The 17,939-nt window shown below is 53.0% G+C and overlaps 1 protein-coding gene across 2 annotated transcripts in view; it reads left to right on the top strand.

Annotated features, from left to right (window-relative positions):
* The window catches only part of FAM222A (family with sequence similarity 222 member A), an 87,765-nt gene continuing 69,826 nt past the window's right edge, over positions 1 to 17,939 (top strand). For both annotated transcript variants that reach the window (XM_006015140.3, XM_025198428.1), the window contains exon 1: positions 1 to 79. The gene's annotated coding sequence lies outside the window, so the exon portion shown is untranslated. The remainder of the gene's footprint in view (positions 80 to 17,939) is intronic.

Raw genomic sequence — 17,939 nt, 5'->3', positions numbered from 1 at the left:
TGGGCAGCTGAAGCCGGCGCCGCTGCCCATGGGCTGCGCTGGATGCATCGCCTGGAGCGGAGCCGGGCCCGGGCGCACGGTAAATGGGGCTGCGGGGGCAGGGTCGGGGGGGAGCCGGCGCCTCGCCCCCCCGCCCCAGGGCCGGGGAGCGGGGTGGGGGGCGCATCGTGAAGCCCTTTTGTGCGGGGGTCCCTTGCTCCGAAACGAGGACGGTCCCTTTGGTGGGGTTCGCTCTCCAGGGCTCGGGCTGACCTGTTGGCTTTGCCGCGCCGGCTGGGAGGAAGGCTCCACCGCGACACATCCGTCCGTCTCCTCTCGACCGCATCCGGCGCGGCGACCACCGAAGAAGGGAAACCACGGGCGGAGAAGAAGAGAGTTTGCCGCGTCTCCCCTCGCTCTCGCTTCATTTTTCTCATTTAAGTTCATCCCTGCGTGTGGGGATCGGATCGGGGGTGTTTTTCTCCCCCTGTCCGAATCTAAGCGGAGAAATGGCAGCCGGGGCCGGGCTTTCGGTGGCGGAGAAGAGCGGGTGAAATACCGAGCGCCAGCCCCTGCGTTCGTGTGGATGTTGCCGGCAACAAAGGAAGAAGATTAAAAATATATCTGTATCCAGGGTGGTGCTTTCTCTTGAAAAGCCGCTCTCGCGCTTCTGGCGTCCCCGCGGGGCTCGGGCGCGCTTTCGAACAAGACCCCCGAATGCGATGAGGACGCGTTTCCCGAAAGGCAGCCGAACGGGGAGAAAATCTTTCTTGTAACTTCGGCACGGGGAAAGCTGCCAGCTGCTGGAGGCAGAGAGTAACGGAGTCGGCAAGAGTTAAACGCATAAAACTGCTGGGCATTTCGCTAGTTCCCACTGTTTCAGCTGCGAGCGGACCGGGGATGAACAGAATACCTTTCCCAGCTGGTTGGGCAGGGAAGGAAAAACGAGGCTTTCCTGTTGCCGGCGACGGAGAACCTGTAAAAGAGCCCCTCGATCTGGCTTTGAGGAGAGCTACCGAATCGCAACCATCGAGCTGCTAAAGAGGCAGGGTTTTGAAGCTGAGAATCCAGCCTGAAGGCTGCTCTCAGAGGATGTGGGCTGCTGGGCGTCCAGAGTAAAACACGGTGGCTTGCCACTGCGTGCTGAATTCCCCGTTAATGCCAGTGAGATTTAATCGTGCGCGCGGTGCCGAATATGTGCGGTGTTGATGGGAACTTGAGTGGGTCTCTGGCAGCTCTCAGGCCTGATGGCCTTTGGTCTCTGCGGCGGATGCCTCCCCCCTCCCTTGGTACCTTCTGTCCTGTCGTTCCCCCACGTGGAAGTGCCCTCTTGTTCGATGCCGAGAGGGTTGAGCGCACATCCATGCCCACAGTGGCCGTCTAAAACCCGCTTCTGAGGGCCGGGTGTTGCCTTCCACGGCTGGATAGCAACTGCCCCGTGCAGTGTTGGCGTTGTGCTTGAGGGGGGCGGGTGGAAATGAAATGCATATGGCTTTTCTGACATCTAGTGTGGGCTTTTTGAGTGAAAGGCTTGCTTGTCGCTGCGTGTGCAGGCTGTCTCGTTCTGACGGGAATTTGTGTTAGACCTCTCCTTCGCAAGCCGAGGGGAGTGCTTTTCCCCACACGCACATGGCTAGGAGCAGCCTGGTGCGGAAGTGCAAATGTGACATGAAGTGGCAAGCTGCGGGGCAAGTGAGCAGCTCTGCAGGGCAGCGTCTCTGCCGGGGCAGGATGAATCATAATAGCACTCTGACATTTTAGAAGGACGGATTAAAAGCGCCTTTTCTCCCAGGAAGCTGTAACCCGCCAGGCATTTCCGCGTTAAAGGTGCGACTGCCAGCCAGGCAAGATGGACCCAGCAGGTTCCTAGCAGATGTACCCGACGACTTACCAGGGAATTGAGAAATATGGCAAGGCTGCGTCTCCCGGAGGGCAGGAGGCTTTGTGTCATCCATACTCATTAAGATGAAAGAATGGCTGGGGCATTTCAGCTTGATAAGCAGCCCCCTGATGGGTGGGTCTTGAATGTTACTTTCTCGTTCAGAAGCTGTAAACCTGTAAAATGGGATTTTAAAGTGCTGGGAGTGCTCAGGTCTCTAGGAAATCCTGCGTTGCCTTTCTCTTTCCGAGGAGGCTTCTTGTCTGTGCTCCGTGTCTGTCTGAATCAAGCCAGGCTGCTTTGCTCCCATTAGTCAGAAAAGAGGAGAAGAGCTATTAAACACTTTCTTGTCTTTCCATGACCCTGCTAGTGGAAGGGGGGAGGGGGAGGAAGAAAGCTAATCCTTGGCTTTAGGAACTTGGTATTTCTTCCTGTCTGGCAGTAGAGCTTTCTTGCTGGTTTAACAGGTCAATAAATACCAGCGCAAGTTCCTTTCTCAGTTCAAGCTGTAAGAGATGTTCAATTGAAATAGGGACGATCATTAAAAATTTAAACGTCGGAGTCTCTGAATATTTATTCGAGGGCCAGAGTAAAGAAAGCCCTGGAAAGACGTGATTGGTCAGTGACTCGAAATAGGAACTAATAGCCGGGTTTGAACAGCCAGGGTTTAACAGCTCCCTTTCTGAGCTAGGCCCTGACCTCCTTTCTCTCTGATCTACCTGGCACAGAACAAAACCTCCCTGTTAGGAAGCTGCGGCACCCAGTTTGTAGCCCCTCTGCTTTCTATGATCTTAAATACGGCGTGCTTCCTTCGCAGTTTCAAGGAGAATCTCTCTGCGCGGCTCCCAGCTGTGTGTCAGTCGGCAAATCCCCCATCTGCCATCCTTGCCCCAGTGTTTGAGTCTGATCCCGGAGAACCTGCCTTTTGCCTTGGACTGTTCTGATGAGGTAGGAATTTCTAACGGCCTGAAAGGAAAGTCCAGTAAATATAACTCTTGTGCACGGCACTGAAGTGGAAGGCCTGGGATCCAGCATTCCCCGCTGATCCACAGCGCCGGTAGACTACGCTCCGCAACAGCAGCAGCTTCTTCCTGCCTAGCCAGCGAACTTCAACCTTGACCTGCGGGAGGCCCTTTTGAGGTCAGCAAGAGCGGAGCCTGCTCCCTGCAGATGTGTTCAGTTGTTCTGCTGCCGTGTAAAAGCCCCCTGGGCGCTGGCATTGACCGCCAGGGCTCCCGCTGCCACTCATCCATCAGCCCACGGGCAGAGAGACAGCCTGAAGAGCACTTGTAACAGCCTGTAGTGTGATAGCAGGCACCAGAGATCCAAGACTTGCCGACTTTTCTCAGCAGCTCCCCAAGGATTTCCATTTCGGTGCTCTTTGCAGCGCTGATGTGGAGGAACTTTCTGTTGCAATGCGACTGACTTCAGTAGACTTCTCACCTGGATGCGACCACCTCCTCATTCGGAGCTGGGCGGGGTGCTGGCCTGTCGCCCAGCTGCATCCTGTTTCTGGCCCTTGCCCCCTGCTGCCAGGCTGCCATGGTAGATTGTAGAGACCTGCTGCTCTGGATACACATCTGCTAGGAGCTAGTACTGGATCCAGATGTTCATTCTGTTTTTGTTCCCCTCCCTCCAAGTTTCGGCCAGGTGTCTTTAGGAGTGTAAAACTCTGGGGCAGGGGAAGAGAGCGTGAAACACTGGAGAACCTCATCCCAGAGGTGTGGGTGTCTTACCTAGCTGCCAGGGCTGGAAGGAGAACAAAGTTTCCTGCATGAAGTGGACTGGTCTCTTCTATGGTCCACTAAGAGACTCCACTGGAAGAACATCTAAGATAATGCACCCGCCCAGCCTCTCCCAGTGCCTGAGCTATGGCAAAGTTGACCTGCGAGCTGATGGGGGGGATTGTTTATTATGCCCAGTGTTCATCGTTCTCTCATGGGGACAGTGCAAGGACTCTGTCTGGCAATGATTTGCTTTCAGGCAAGTGTTGCCCCCTGGATCTGAGTGAGAAACAGGTTGCCAGAAGCATCGCTAGGTGGGTAGGGCTGTTGACTGGGTAGCAGTGCACCTGGAGCTTTAATCCTGGCAGGATACGCACACAGGGAAATGCCCATCTCTTGGGCTCACACCTGCAGAGTGTGGTTATAGCCATGCTGGGAGCCCCTTGGCTTGTGCAGAGCAGGGAGGTGGCATCCAGGCTTTCGTGTCTGCAAGCAGGCAGCCGTGACATAAACCCTGGGCTTTGCACCTGCAGTAGCACCTTTTCCTTGCGGGGTCCCCTGCTCCTGACCCAGGGCTCGGTGCATGGCAGGCATCTGTGACCGCAGCCCGGAGTGCACACATACAAAAATAAGACGTTTCTCCTTTTCGCTTCTGCCTGCGCATTTCTCAAAAAGCTAATATTCATGAAAGGTAATTCAATCAAACAGTGATTCCTATCAGCTAATGCAGCAAGGCTGGCTCAGGGTGAGAATGGGAACTGGGAACACAAAAGCCCTGTTTTATTACCTCCTGCTTGCCTGAGAATTGCTTTTCTCCCTCGAGTGAGCCGGGTAAAGCTGGCTTTATTATGTTAACCTATTTGCGTGTCAAGAGCTATTGTGCTTCTCTTTATCTGTGTTTGTATTTGCTCGATGCAGGGAATAAAAGGACGAGGCGAAAATGGATGGCTGGTCAGTGCTTTGCACTCTGGGGGCACTGATTGGTTGCTAAGTGATTTGCATCCCTGGTAATCGCTTTTATCTCGGAAGGATGTCGTGTATAATTATAAGCCTACTGACATCTTTTGAAACCTGTCTAATGGGTGTTTTTAATTTAGGTGGGGAGTAGGGGCTGTTTGGGCCGGTGTGTGGGTCTGTGGTTCTCAAAAATTGTTTTCCACCTGGGACTGAAATGATTCCCCATGAACTTGAGGTTGGAAAAGCCCTGTCCCACAGAGAAGTGGGGCAAGGTGGAATCTCACTGCCCTGCAGGCAAGCGCCTATCTCGGCTGTGTTGAATCTGCACCAGCAGTGAAGCTGCAGGGAGTTCTCTGCCCTGTGCAAGGTTGTACTCTATTCCCGTCCTCAAATGCCCTCTCTGGCGGGGCCCTGCACCGGAGCTGCTTCCTCGGGTCTCTCTCCATAGAAGCAGGCCTCAGGGTGAGAGGGTCTCCTTGAATGTGTCAGGACCCTCTGCCGCACAAGCTTCTGCCCACGTCTCGTGGTGGGAGGCCAGCTGCAGAGCTATTTTGAGACCTTGCTGCTTCTCCTTGTGTCCCTGCTGTGCCCATTTTCTCTACTTCTCTCCAGCGTTGCCACCAGTACAGCTACATGGAGGAGAGTGAGCATGGGCAAGGGCAGAGAGAGCCAGGTGAAGGATGCGAGGTGTGAGCTCTTCTGTTTTGTCATTCTTTTCTGGGCCAAGCAGGAACTAAATCAGTCGGTGCAGCAAACACATTGACCCTGGAAGAACTCAGAGACACACAAACCAGTGGCTGCTCAGTTAGGCAGGCAGCACACTGTAACCCAAAGGAAATGGCCATCTCCCTGTGCGGTCCTCTGTGAGTTCAGTACATAATCCTGATTTATATCACAGGCTTGTGGTTCTGTGCAGAAAAGGGACCACATCCTGCCAGCCTGGCACCAGGAGGCAAATCGGAGCCAGAGTGGCTTCAGATCCACATTGCGTGAACCACTCATGTGGTCTCTGCTAGTTGGGTCCAGCTTGCTGTATTGGCAACCCCATGCTTCTCAAATTGCCTCCTTCCCTGGGCTGGCAAGGTGGTATTGTTTTGGTCAAACTCAGATGGTTGGAGGTGCTTTTGGGGAGTCGGATCTGAAGATAGGTATTCCACCCAGGGCTCCATCCATAAGGTGGTGGGTCAAGTGATGAGTTTGAGTCACCATATCTGGCTTTTCTCTGCCCTCGTGGGACTTTGTGCTGACAATGCCTAATTGCACTGCAGGGGAGTTTAAGAGGTAGATGGAGGTCTTGGATGCTGGTCAGGGGATGTCAGGCTTCTGGTGCCTTGGATGTTACTGGAGATGGCTTGAGATTGTGGCATAAAAGCTCTTGCTAAATGTCTCTAAAGGGATCAGTTGTGAAATAATGAAATGCTGCTTAGCTTCTTGCCATCGAGTTTGAGTCAAAGCTCTTGGAGATGAATCGGGCAGTTATCAGGCGCTCCAAGCCGTGTCTAGAGCCAGGTGCATGCACTTGCATCTGTTTACACGTGGCCTGCATTTAAAGGCATGCTTTACAACCATAAGGGGTTGAGCTTAATTTGAAAGGTGCAGGTGAATTATCTACTGGACTGTGCACAGAACGCAGGGCCCAGACAACGACCATGGGTTGGCTGCGCGTGTTCTGCAAGCCATGGCTGTACCATGGCATTAGGCAGTCCCTTTGCTCTGTGCGGATGGATGCATGGCCCACAGAGCCTCAGTGGACCTACCCCCCTGGCCCGTTTTGTAGAGGAGGCTGATTGATGTGAGGTCATCTCTAACAAGGCATGTGTGGTTCCTGGGCTCTAGGCTAGGTGCTAATGCTGGCTCTCTACAGGCAGAGGCTGGACATGTCCCCTCTGCACCCAGTGAGGGCATGGAGCTGTCCACAGCCTATGTCCAAGTTGAAGAAGGTGGCCTGAGCTTGCGCTGGGTCTCCTTTAGCCAGGCTGTCAGAGCGCCAGGGAATCCTTGTCACTGTGTCACGGAGGGGCTGGGGGGAAAGCAGGGCACCCTGTTCCTGGCAGAGCCTCTTCGTGCGCAGCAAGGCGCACACATTGCTCTTAGAAACCCCACGCATTCCCCTGAGCGGCAGCATATTTGCCCTTTGGACTGTGCACGAAGGGCACCCAAGGGGGTGGGGGAATAGAGCCACAATTCCCGGAGCTGCACAAACGCGGCCTGCCGTGGGAAAGCTCCATGAACATGGGAGTCCAGCCCCGGCCTGACAAAGCACTTCTGCAAACAATCCCCCCGCTGCCTGGAGCTTACCAGATGACCCCTCTGATCTGCAGGGACGCTGCAGCTTCATGACGAGCAGCAGACAAGGGCTGTGTTGTAATGCCACGGGCTTTGCCAGCTCGGGGGTGGTGAACTTTTACAAGGGCATTTGAGGAATGCGGTTGGCACCGAGGCCCAGGAGCTGGCTGGAGGGAGGCTAGCTCCTATCTCGATCTGCAGGGGGATGGACACACAGGCCGCGGTAGGCAGCACGCATGCGTTGGAGCAAGGTGAACGCAGGTAGGGTCTAGGGGAGAAAAGCTGGCAAATCTCGGAGGCAAACGGAGCGGTGGGGGAGCAGTCGAATACCTCTCTTTGCCAGTACTTTCCAGGTTGCTCTAAATTGCTGTGCGAGACAAGTCTCCCAGAGCAGGAGGTATTAATGTGGCTCTCTTTCCATCCCAGTTCCCCCTCCCTTTCCAGGAAGGGGGGGTGCATCTCTCCAGCTCTTTTCACGGTCTTGGTCCTTCTTTTTTTTTTTTTTTTTTGCTAGAGAGTAGCACAAACACATCTATTTATGGCTCACTGTAAACAAACTCCCAATGAAAGAAAGTTAATGACCTGAGACTGACAAGAGCCTGCTGGGAATTTTTATAGCCCCTAGGATCCCTGGCTCTAAAGAGAAAAATGTATCAGCATTTTTAACCCCAAATGACAAGCTGCTCCCCCCACCCATTCTCCCCCAAATTCCTTCCCCTTCCAAAACCCCGGACTGCCAAGAAAACAGTTCCAGAGAAATAATTTGTGGGCACATTCAATGGTGCTGAGACGCACTGCTCAGCTAAGGAGCAGCAGGGGAAGCAACCAAAAAAAGAGCCTTTTAATTGATAATAGGTGGGTCTGAATCCAACCCTGAATCAAACCGTGGCCCAGGTTTTGTATTGCATGCGGGCATTTCTGCGGGGAGCTGGGAGAGGTTGCAGGGGGCGACATCCTGGAATCAAAGAATCTTCCGAGCTTTTACCATCTGCCTGTCATAGGTCATTTTTTTATGTCATGCTTCAGGCTAGAATTAAGGCTGGTTTATCATCAGTGGTAACCAAACACTAATAAAGCCTTAATACCCTGCAGTGGAGAGATTTAGCTGTCAGAGATAAATATTCATATTGCTTTCTAATACAGCTTTAGTCCCACAACAAGGGACCAGTGGGAAGGAAAAATTCATGTAGTGCAGGGTGGTTTTTAACGTTAATAATGCTGCTAGCCAGTATATGTCACAGCTTCTACAGGGCAAGTGTGCCCGGGCGCTTGGGCATCGTTGTTCTAGTGCTACATCGCTAATTGTGTGGCATAAATATCGCCATTAGTGCTCTTGAGTGGCGAGACCATTAGTATGATGCAGAGTGGTCTGGGTGTGTCTGCTCTTCTGGATAGTGCCCTGGTCAGGGCCACTTGCTGAGCTGTGCTTTTGCTCTGATCCCTCTCCAGCCCTGGTAGGATTTGCTAGGGAGAGCTGGCGGTTACAGCTGACAAATGGATGGAGGCTTTAAGCCAGGGGTGGGCAAAATGTGGCCCGCGGGCCAGATGTGGCCCTCCAGGCCATTCTGTCCGGCCCGCGGGGCCCCTAAAACATTTAGGAAATTAATATTTATCTGCCCCTGGCTGCCTGTCATGTGGCCCTCACTGGCTTCCCAAAACTCAGTAAGCGGCCCTCCGCCCGAAATAACTGCCCATCCCTGCTTTAAGCTTTAAGCAGCGCGAGTTAATTATTATGTGGGGAATAAGCAGTGCTTAAAGAGATGCTGTTGGCCAGCATGGGGACCAGTGTTTGAGTGTTTCAATGCCTGTGTTTTCAGTCCCCTTCTCTTGTTTTTTTTCCCCCCCTCTATATGTTTCTATACCTACCTGACCCCACGGTGCCCAGTGTTGCTGTTTGAAAACCCATGAGAAATGGGGGAACTGTCTGGGGCCAGCGGAGCATTTGGGAAGTGGTGATGAAGGCACAAAGTGAACTTACACAGCTCTTGAGCCCTCTCCTGCCCTCTGCACTACTTGTAGCAATAGGAGGAGAAAGATGCAAGGATTTTTAATGGCCCTAAGTCAAGAACGCAGAGGCAAGAAATCATTTAAAAGTCCGATTGATTCCTCTTTGATACCGCGTTTGAATCAGTTACGTGTATTCTCAACTGGCCTCACGCTCTATCTCTGCGATGATTTACTGCCGCCTGCGGTCTCGCAGCCTTTCTTGGCTGCAGGAGTGGAATGGAGCTTGTACAGAGTGTGTGTAATAGAAATACGCTGGTAATATCTACATGGTAGCTTTATGGTCTTGGAGAGCTCTCTCTCCTTGCATAATTCCCGTTAATGTCAGCGTGAGTTAAACGCACCAGAATAGACTCATAACGTCAGAATAATCAGAAATGGCTCTCCATTTCTGTGGGAACCGGTCTCCAGGGAGAACACGGGAAACAGGGCAAGTGTCGTGGGAAGAACACCCAAATTTCCCGTACCCTTCCTGTACCCTTATAATCCAGACAGAGCTGGTTTCAGCCATATAGCGGTTGAGCTATCTGTTAATGCAGTCTAATGGGGGAGCGGGACTGTGCCTAATATAAAAATACCAAGAAAGAAGCTGATAAAGATTGTTTTTAATGACAAACCTTATACACTGTAATAGTGTCCTGTGTTCAGTAGTGTTTTCTTCTCGGCCCCTTTCAGGGCATCTGTGCCTTCAGAGTAGCTTTTGGAAGGGGCAAGACCTCTGCGCTGGGTAAATGTGGGGCTTTCGCTACTGATCCCAGACCCTGGATGGCTTTCGAGTGGCCCTTCATGTGGTGATGTGTGAATTCAGGGCTGGGGCCCACCCTGGGCGTTCAAGGGAGCTCAGAGCGGAGCACCTGAAGGAAGAAGGTTCTTCTAGGTCTGATCCTAGAGAAAAGTAGCTTTGCTGCAGAGCACGGAGTTGGGGAGAGCTGGTGCAGAGCTGTCGGGCTTTCCCAGGTGCAAACAAAGCAGGGCTTAGTGCCGCTGACCCTGCAAGGCCTGGACCCCCCACCAAATGCCGTCCATCATGGCAGGTATCACTTTCTAGGCAAAGCAGATAAATTGGGGTTGGGGCAGCCCCCACCCTGACTTGAATAACCATGCCAGCAGGTGGGACATAGTGCCTCTTGGTCAGCAGTGGCTTTGGACCTGGTGTTCATGGAGCTGGGGGCCCTGGGAGCTGCCCTTAGGTCAGCACAAAGACTGGGGGCCGTAGATGTGGGGAGGTGGCAAAGAGCGGGCTCTCAGCACTGGAATTGGGATGCAGCACCCACACCAGCTCACCCTCTTGGGGACGGGAGCTCTCACCAGGGAGTCATACTGGATCTGGGGGGTGGGGATGCAGTGCTGTTTCCCTTTCCCAGCCTGCCTGAGTGCTGGGCCCTGCCTGACCGAAGGTCAGAGGGTTGGTCATACACCACGTGATCCCATCCCTAACCTAATGAGCAGGTGCCTGGCACTGAGCTACTATGCCCTTCCTACCAAACAGCCCTCAAGTGCCAGTAGAGCATGCTTCCTTCTCACTTCACGTGGGCTCAAGGCTCATGGCTCTTCAGCTGGACCCCTCTGCCCCAGGGTCACACCAGGATCAGGAGCACCCAACCTCCCGGCTAGAGTCCCTCCCAGCAGCACGTCCCCATCCATCTCTGCATAAGCCAGGGAACACAGATGGAAGCAGTAGTTTTTCAGCAGCCCTAATGCTCGGAGCTATGAAAGATTAAGGTTAGTGACCATTTTTTAACTCAGTAAAGGGAAAGACAAGCTGGAGTCTGCAGTCCAGAGATATAATTAGTTCGCAGCAGTGGTGCTTTCTTGATTTAGCTTCAGAGAGCAGAACAAGACAAGGATGTTATACCCAATTAGCAATAACATACAGTCTGAGCCTCAATAGGTGAGATAACAAGCCATTTTTATGGCTTTTCTTTACAGACTTTTTTTCAAAAAGGGAGGGGGGCATCAAGTCTTTATTTCTTTTCATCAGGGAACAATTATTAGTGATCTAAGAATTTCCAAAGCCAAATGATACATTTGTTAACAAAAAAACAATAAAAAGCCTCATAGCTAAAATACGGCCCTCGGCCGCTTGAAGCTAGCACCAGCAGTGGCTTCAGCTTAGACCTTCCCGGTCCTACAAGAGGTGTCACTCGGGGCTGATCTCCGATCCGCTTCCCCGCAGGATGCCTGAGCTGTATTAAAGCAGCCTGACCTGCTGTTGAAGAGTTGTGTGCAGTCAGCCATCGCTGGAGGCTCTGTGCCTCGAAGGCCTGCAGGGAAAGCCCTCTTTTCCTGTTGCACTTCTGAGGTGAAGGGGAGTTGCTGGAGTGCCTTATGCTTGAGGATGTCAGCGGTGCGCTCGCGAGGCGAGGGGGCATTGAGAAAGGAGGCCCTACAATCGGACACGGCAGGCGCTCTGAGCTAGCGAGGGGCATCCTGGCAGCTGGTGAGCATGGGAGGCAATGGGAAATGTGCCAGAGGATGCGCGCAGGAACTGTCTCAGAGTCTTAATAGCTTCCACATCTTTTTGCCTAACTGGCTACCGGCTCCTCAGGTCATTCTTTTCAGCAGCACTGGGCTTCCCTATGAACTTCAATGAGCCACTTGGCAGCGTGGAGCTTGGTGCCATGTCAAGGACTTGGCTTGGCCTCTGGTACTCAAATTGCTCACGCCTGTGGAAATGGCTTTTCCTGACACTTGCGATGGGTGGTTTTCATCGGGTGCAGGTCAAAAGCAGAGCATGTGCTTGCTTTAAGTTTTGGTGCATACATTCCCAGACTTATCTTCTAGCCCTTCTTCTGCCTCCGCTGCCTGGTTGGTAACTGCCCACCACCACCTCTGAACACTGCGGGGAGTCCACATGTGTCTGCTTTTTCCCTTGGCAGCGCTTCTGCTGCTGCCTGTTGCCACTTGGTGCTGGTCTTCATAACTTTGGAGCCTCCGGAGCTGGGGTCCTGCCATTGAGCTGCTTTGGTGGTTTTCTAATCCACTTGAAAGCCTGGCTCTCAACCTGTATCCAGGCTTGAGTGTGCTCAGTTCCTTAGCTCCATGTCCGCCAGTTTCCTCCCGTCCCAGGTGCCTCTAGGCTTTTACAACTGGAGAGTCCTCCTTGTCCTACCTGAAATGTCCCCCAAGGTACTGAGCTGCTTCCTCTCCTACATGCCCCTCCTTCAGCCCTCCCCTTGCATATGCACCTGAAACAGCTACGTGGGGCAACTGCAGAGATCGGGAAAGCTTGTGGCCCTTACATGCTTAGTTGTCCTTGATATGTTCCTTGGTGTTTGATTTCAGCTTTGTCGCTTCCCAAGCTTCAAGTCCCTCTCTCCGCGCAAGCAGTTTTCTACAGCACCTTTGATGTGTGTCGGTAGGTGTGTGGGCACTGGCTGTCTGGGGCTAGAGAGCAGCATTGAAACTGAGCTTCTGCACAGCTGAGTGTGTGGAGGGATGTCCCATGAGATCTAATAGCACTGGAGCTAGGCCAGCAGGCCTGGTGCTCCTTCTTGGAGCCAAAGAGCTGAGGTGCCTGCCCATGGGGGGGCAGAGCTGGCAGCAACTGCATGCAGTTGCAGATTTAGGGCATTGTGGGCACTGTTCTGCAGGATAGCAATGCCTGGGCAGCCCAGCCACAGCAGCATGGGCTAATTCCCCACACCCCTTGATGGGTGCATTAGCCCACGTGGAGCTCGCTACTTGGGTATCTCTGTGCTGCTAGCAGTGACAGACTTACCTTCGTGTCCCTTTGGGTCTGAATGGCGATGAGCAGTTGTTTTCCTTTTGAAAACCCCATGCCATGGGGGTTTTTGGGGTGGTGTGAGGTTTCTTCTCTCTCCGACTGCATGGGTAAGGGCACTTCCCATGCACCCTACATGCAGCTGGAGTCTGGGCTCTCTCCAGCGCCAGAGCAGCACAGCCTCCGCTCAGCTGACTGACAAATCGTGTCTCGCCACGTGGGAGTTTAATTGCAAACCGTTTTTATGGATTGTGCTCGCATCTGTGCCACTATGTGCACAGAAGACTTGATTCCCCCTCTTCCAGTCTCCCACCACCAAACAAATTTGCTTGGAAAGGAGCTCAGGCCAAGGCTTCCAAGCAGGGGTGTGCGGGGGCTCCCTTCTACTTGCCTTCTTGCTGGCTTGGCGGAAAGACAGCAATCTCCGTGGCAGAACATGGCTCCGCATGGCTCCGGGCCTGCTTCCCACCGCGCGTTTCCCCATCTCTGCGCTATTAACGTTACATTAAGCCCCGTTCGTGTTAGTCATGTGGGCAATAAGTTTTACGAGCTGATGGCCTATAAAACAAGAGCCGTGCTTGTGTGCAGTGAGTATTTCTTATCTCCTAATATAAGGATTTATGGCCTGCGAACTGGCAAGCCTCCCGGTGGCGCTGGCTGGAAGGTCCCGCAGCACTGCTCCCCTCTGCTTCGCGCCGCGGCTGGGAATCCTCCTGCCTGGAGGAAGACATGGTGCCTCCCAAGCTGATCCTTCCCTGGCCAGCTGCTCTGTGCACCTCGGGACTGTGAGAAGATGGTGGGGGGCAAGGCATAACTGCTTCTTGGATCTCAGTTGCCTATCTTGGCATTGAGGAGTTCACAGTGATGCTCCTCTTTCAGGGCACTTCTCCCCGTCACTCTGCTTTCTGGGATGATGAGCCCAGTGGGGCTGGTTAGTTGGTTTCTCCAAGAGCAGCGATGCACCGCTGGGGCAATGGCAGGATAGCATCGGTGTGCACAGAGCTCCCTTGATGCTTTTCACTCTCACCTCCTGCTGAGGCAGCTTGGACCCACCCGGCAGACTATGCCCAGGGCCTGACTGAAGTGTGGCATGTGCCTTCCCAGCCATGGCCCTGCCAGCGCCCAAAGCAGAGCCCTCCAGAGCTCTTCTGTCTCCGCATGGAGTGGATTCCCATGGCAGAACCACTGGGCCCTTGTCCTAGAGTCACTGCTTTTCTCCTTGAATGCTTCCTCATTAAAAGAGCCATTTTGGAAGCCAGGTGGAGGCTCCAGTCATGGCAGGGTGGCATTGCAGCCCCTCATGCTGGAGGAGAGGTTGGAGCATAGGTCCTCAGAGGCAGGCAGAGCGTGGCTTGGTATTGCAGGGGCCTCATTCATGTGTGCCTGGTGGCTGAATGAGTCTGGGAGTGCTCAGATGACACCCTCCTCTGCCCTGTTACTGGGACTCCTGCCTCAGTTTCTCTTCAGTATTTTGAGGGCAGTCCTGCCTTTGTCCCGGTCATTGCAGGCGTTGCATCAGCCCCCAGAGATGGGAGCCCTGGGGTATTAGAGTCTACGTGGCGCGCTGATTGTGTGCACCTGGCGCATGGCTGTTCCTAATCTGCTAATCTACCCAGCCTTTCCCTTTCAAGGGAAAGGCACCCAGGTTTTCTGTAGCTTCCCAGAGACAATATCACTGGGTGACCTACAGCCTTGTCCCCTGCACAGTATCAGCTAGATAACCAGATGTCTGCCATCTGATAGCACTGTGTTCCCACTTTATAGTACTGATCGATGGCAATTGATTTTCCTCCTGTGTAAACCTGAACCGGTCAGGACTGTTCAGATTGTTTTAGTGCTCACAACTCTCTGCTCTCCTAGTTACAGCCTGAGCATCTTTTCTCCACAAACACGTCGTTTCTGGGGGCTTGGCGCTCTGTAATTTTATTTGTTTCATGGCAGCCGCTGCTTAGATAGAGGCCCCCAGCTCTGACTTGCTCAACAGGGCACCAGTTGCTAGTGGAAAAACTGCTGAAATCTTGGCTTGGGTTTAGTTAGCCGGGCTTAATACCAGACTCCCCTCTTCAAGTGGGTACTTTGCTGGTTTTGCTCCCTTGGTTTCTCAACCTGAGAGGTTGGTCTGGCTGTTTCCTTCCTTCTGTGCCCTTCAAGGCCCAGAGAGCTGGCTCTAAGCAGGTGTTTCCCGCTCCAGCTGAAATCCAGGCCTGCTAGTTTCTATACTGGTCTCAGTTTTGTCCCGTGCAGCTGGTGGCTCCTGAAATGTTGCTCCCTGGAAGGTGCAGGTGCTTCCCGGTTTCTAGGTTGCTTGTATCAAACTCTACCATGTCAGTGGGCGCTAATGGGCATCGTGTTGGCAATGACCGATAGAGCCTAGGAGAGGGCAGTCCTGCCCTGAGAGGTGGTGACTGCTTCAGCAGCTGTGTGAGACATGGAAAAGGCCAGTTGTCTAGTGTGAACTCCACAGCTGATGCGAGATGCCTGCCGGCAGTGCATTTTCCATCCCCAGGCTTGTGTGCCAGGGAGGGGAAAGCTGCTCTCCCCAGCCAGTGCCCACCTCTGTGGTGTCTGGCCTTGATGCTAAGCTCCCTGTACCCTCACGTGGACTCAGCCAGAGGAAGGCCTTCATCCTACTTGCCCCGAGTGTGGAGGAGAGGCAGTGAAAATGGAGTATAACATAGCTCTAAGTGCTTGTGCTAAGCTCTTGTGATCCAGTCTCAGATGGGGGGAGAGTGGGGAGAATGTTCTGGGACACAGATAGATCCTATTGCCATTATTAGGCATCTCAGTGCCATCCTACTCCACCCACTGTTAATGCTAGATGTGGGTGGTGCTCCTCCTCCTCCTTCCAGCTTTTAAAGGCAGGCTGGGGGCTGGGGTGCAGGTGTGTGACAAAAACCAGATGTGGCCAGGGTTTCCAGAGCAGGATCCCACCTAGACACTGAGATGCCTAAGAAATGAGCTCGGCTTCAGGCCTGGATTCTCCCTCATGCCACCTTCCCTTCCCTGCGCCTCTCCCAGCCCTGGAGAAGGAAACCCTGTGTCCTGTGCCAGTTGGGGACCTCCTGAGAGTGATCTTTTGGGCTCCAGCCCGGTCATCTGCAAGGACCTAACTCGTATCCCTGAGACTTCCCCCATTGGGGGTACAGCAGCATTGGTGGCGAAGAGGCCCTTACCTGCGAGCGTGGGGAGATGGCAGCTCAGCCAGGAACCCGGCCCGTGGACTAGGAACACGCCACAATGATCATCAGCGCGCGTTGTAATCATTAAGACTATTAGAAGGAAATGTTGGCTCGAAGCTAATGTCAGACTCTCTGTTCTGCTTTGCAAATGCTCACAATTAATGCCAATCAGATTCGGGAATAAGCCAACTCGAAATCATGTCTGTTTCATCTCATTTGTCAGCTGTTGCCATTCTGTGTTGTACATTTTCATACAATCGCTATAAACATAAAAGGGAAACTCCGCATTCTTCCAAGGGCTCTTGTATTGTTCTGTGTTCGTTTTAATTACTTTGCATTCAGCGGCTCATCTGGCCCTCGCCAAATAGGCAAGAGAAAGTAGGTCTTTGTAAAACAAATATATAAATCTCGATAGATGCTTTATTTTCCTATTCAGTGGTTATGTTAGATTATCTACAGCAAAGGGAGAAAAGCCTGTTTAATTTTTCCTTTTGCCTGAGCTTGTTTCCCACCCCCACCCCCCACTTTGCTCTGAACTTAGGCTGTTTTTTGTGTGAAGGGGGGAGAGGGGGCAGTCCTCCTCCTCTAAGGAAAGCCAAAAAAAAGAAGGGAAAGTATGGGGTGGGGGAAGCTAGAATGATTTGACCGGATGGTGGCATAATCCCTGTTACAAAAGTACACATCAATTATAAGAATTCCTACAGTAATCTTGGAAATCTATCTTTTCTGCTGCTCTAGCTCATTAAAGAACACCATTCATTTCCATCTCTCCGGGTGTGGAGGGTTTAAATCTCTGGAGCTTTGTGTTACAAAATAGACTTAGGGTGATGGGCCCTTTTTAAATATTAAAAGAAAGAGTTGATTTCTTTTTTTTTTCCTGCAGACTTGCTGCACAGACTAAGCGTAACCTAATTAGTTGAGCATGGTGGGTATGGGAGCCTCTGCAGCTATAGGAGATCACCTCTTTGAATAGCTTCCCCATCTGTCGACTGGTAAATGTATCGCTTTCCTCAATACGCGTCTTTGATTACATGCCGGGGCTCTGCCGCCTCCCCTCGCGCGGTGAAAAGAGCCATCTCCCAGAGAGAATGAGGTTTCCTAAGGCCACACTGGCAAGACCAAGAGGCTGCGTTAGTGGAGTGAGCTGATGTGAGATAGGGCTTTTGTGTTTGTGCATCTCTAGCAGGGCAGGGGAGGAGCGCGAGGGAAGGGGGCCGCACAGGGGAAAGGGACATGCGGGGGAGCCGTGCTGACCCTAAACACACAGCGCAGGGTGAAAAATGGGCTTCTCCATTCAACAGCCAGCTCTTTTGTAGACAGCTGTGTGGTTAGGCAAGGGCAAGGGGTGGGAGCCAGCTTGGGGCAACAGAGATAGTGAGAGAGAGTGGAGCTGGGAAACGAAGGGGAGGCGAGGGTCAGCTTCCAGGCAGCACTTCCCGCAGGGCCAGTTGGCTACCAACACAAGCACTGCAAGCGGCACAGCGAGACCTGTGCCCGAGTGAGTTGCCCAGCCAGGGTGTGGGGCTCGGCAAGGTGTGCTGCACAGAACCCCAGGTGTGCTAACAGGTGAAGGCAGAGCCTATGGCAGTGGTGGAGGAGGCGGGTGTCCAAAGCTTTTTGTACTCTGGGGCTGCCATCAAACCTCCAAACTTCTCAGGGGTCCTCGGGGCACCCCTGGCATCAGCCTGGCGCTCAGTGAGAATCTGGAAGGCAGGAAGAGCCAAATACAGCCCAGCAGTTAGCTACAGACCACCAGTGGCCCATGGTTGGGGAATAACTGGTGTGTGTGTGTGCACGCATGTGTAAAAGGTGTGTGTATGTGTGCGCATGTGTGTGTGGCTGCAGAGGCTCTGTGCAAACATGCTAATTTGTTTTTTCTTCCCTTGCCTCTCCGGCTAATTGGTTCCATTTGAAGTCTTTGTGAAAGCGGCTGATTATAGTAATTTCAGCGGTGTGATCTATCCTGGATTCCTGTGTTAGATTCTTTCACACTTCAGACACTTGGGGCCTGTAATTACGTGAGCCAGAGCAGCTCAGCACTGCTTTGCCACGGCGCTGGTGAGGACTGGGTGAGCTGTCCTCAGGCCTCTGCAGCTCCCAGGTAGTGTGGAACAGGGGAGACTGTCCAGGAGCATCTGGAAAACAAGTGTGCCTTGCACTGCCTTCTCTCCCAAAGGACAGCCCATGCTGCAGCCGCCGGCCAAGGG

The sequence above is a fragment of the Alligator sinensis genome, unplaced genomic scaffold (genome assembly GCF_000455745.1).
Source record: "Alligator sinensis unplaced genomic scaffold, ASM45574v1 scaffold628_2, whole genome shotgun sequence".
Lineage (NCBI taxonomy): Eukaryota > Metazoa > Chordata > Crocodylia > Alligatoridae > Alligator > Alligator sinensis.
The sequence above is the reverse complement of the archived record's forward strand: the minus strand, read 5'-3'. Positions and strand labels throughout refer to the sequence as shown.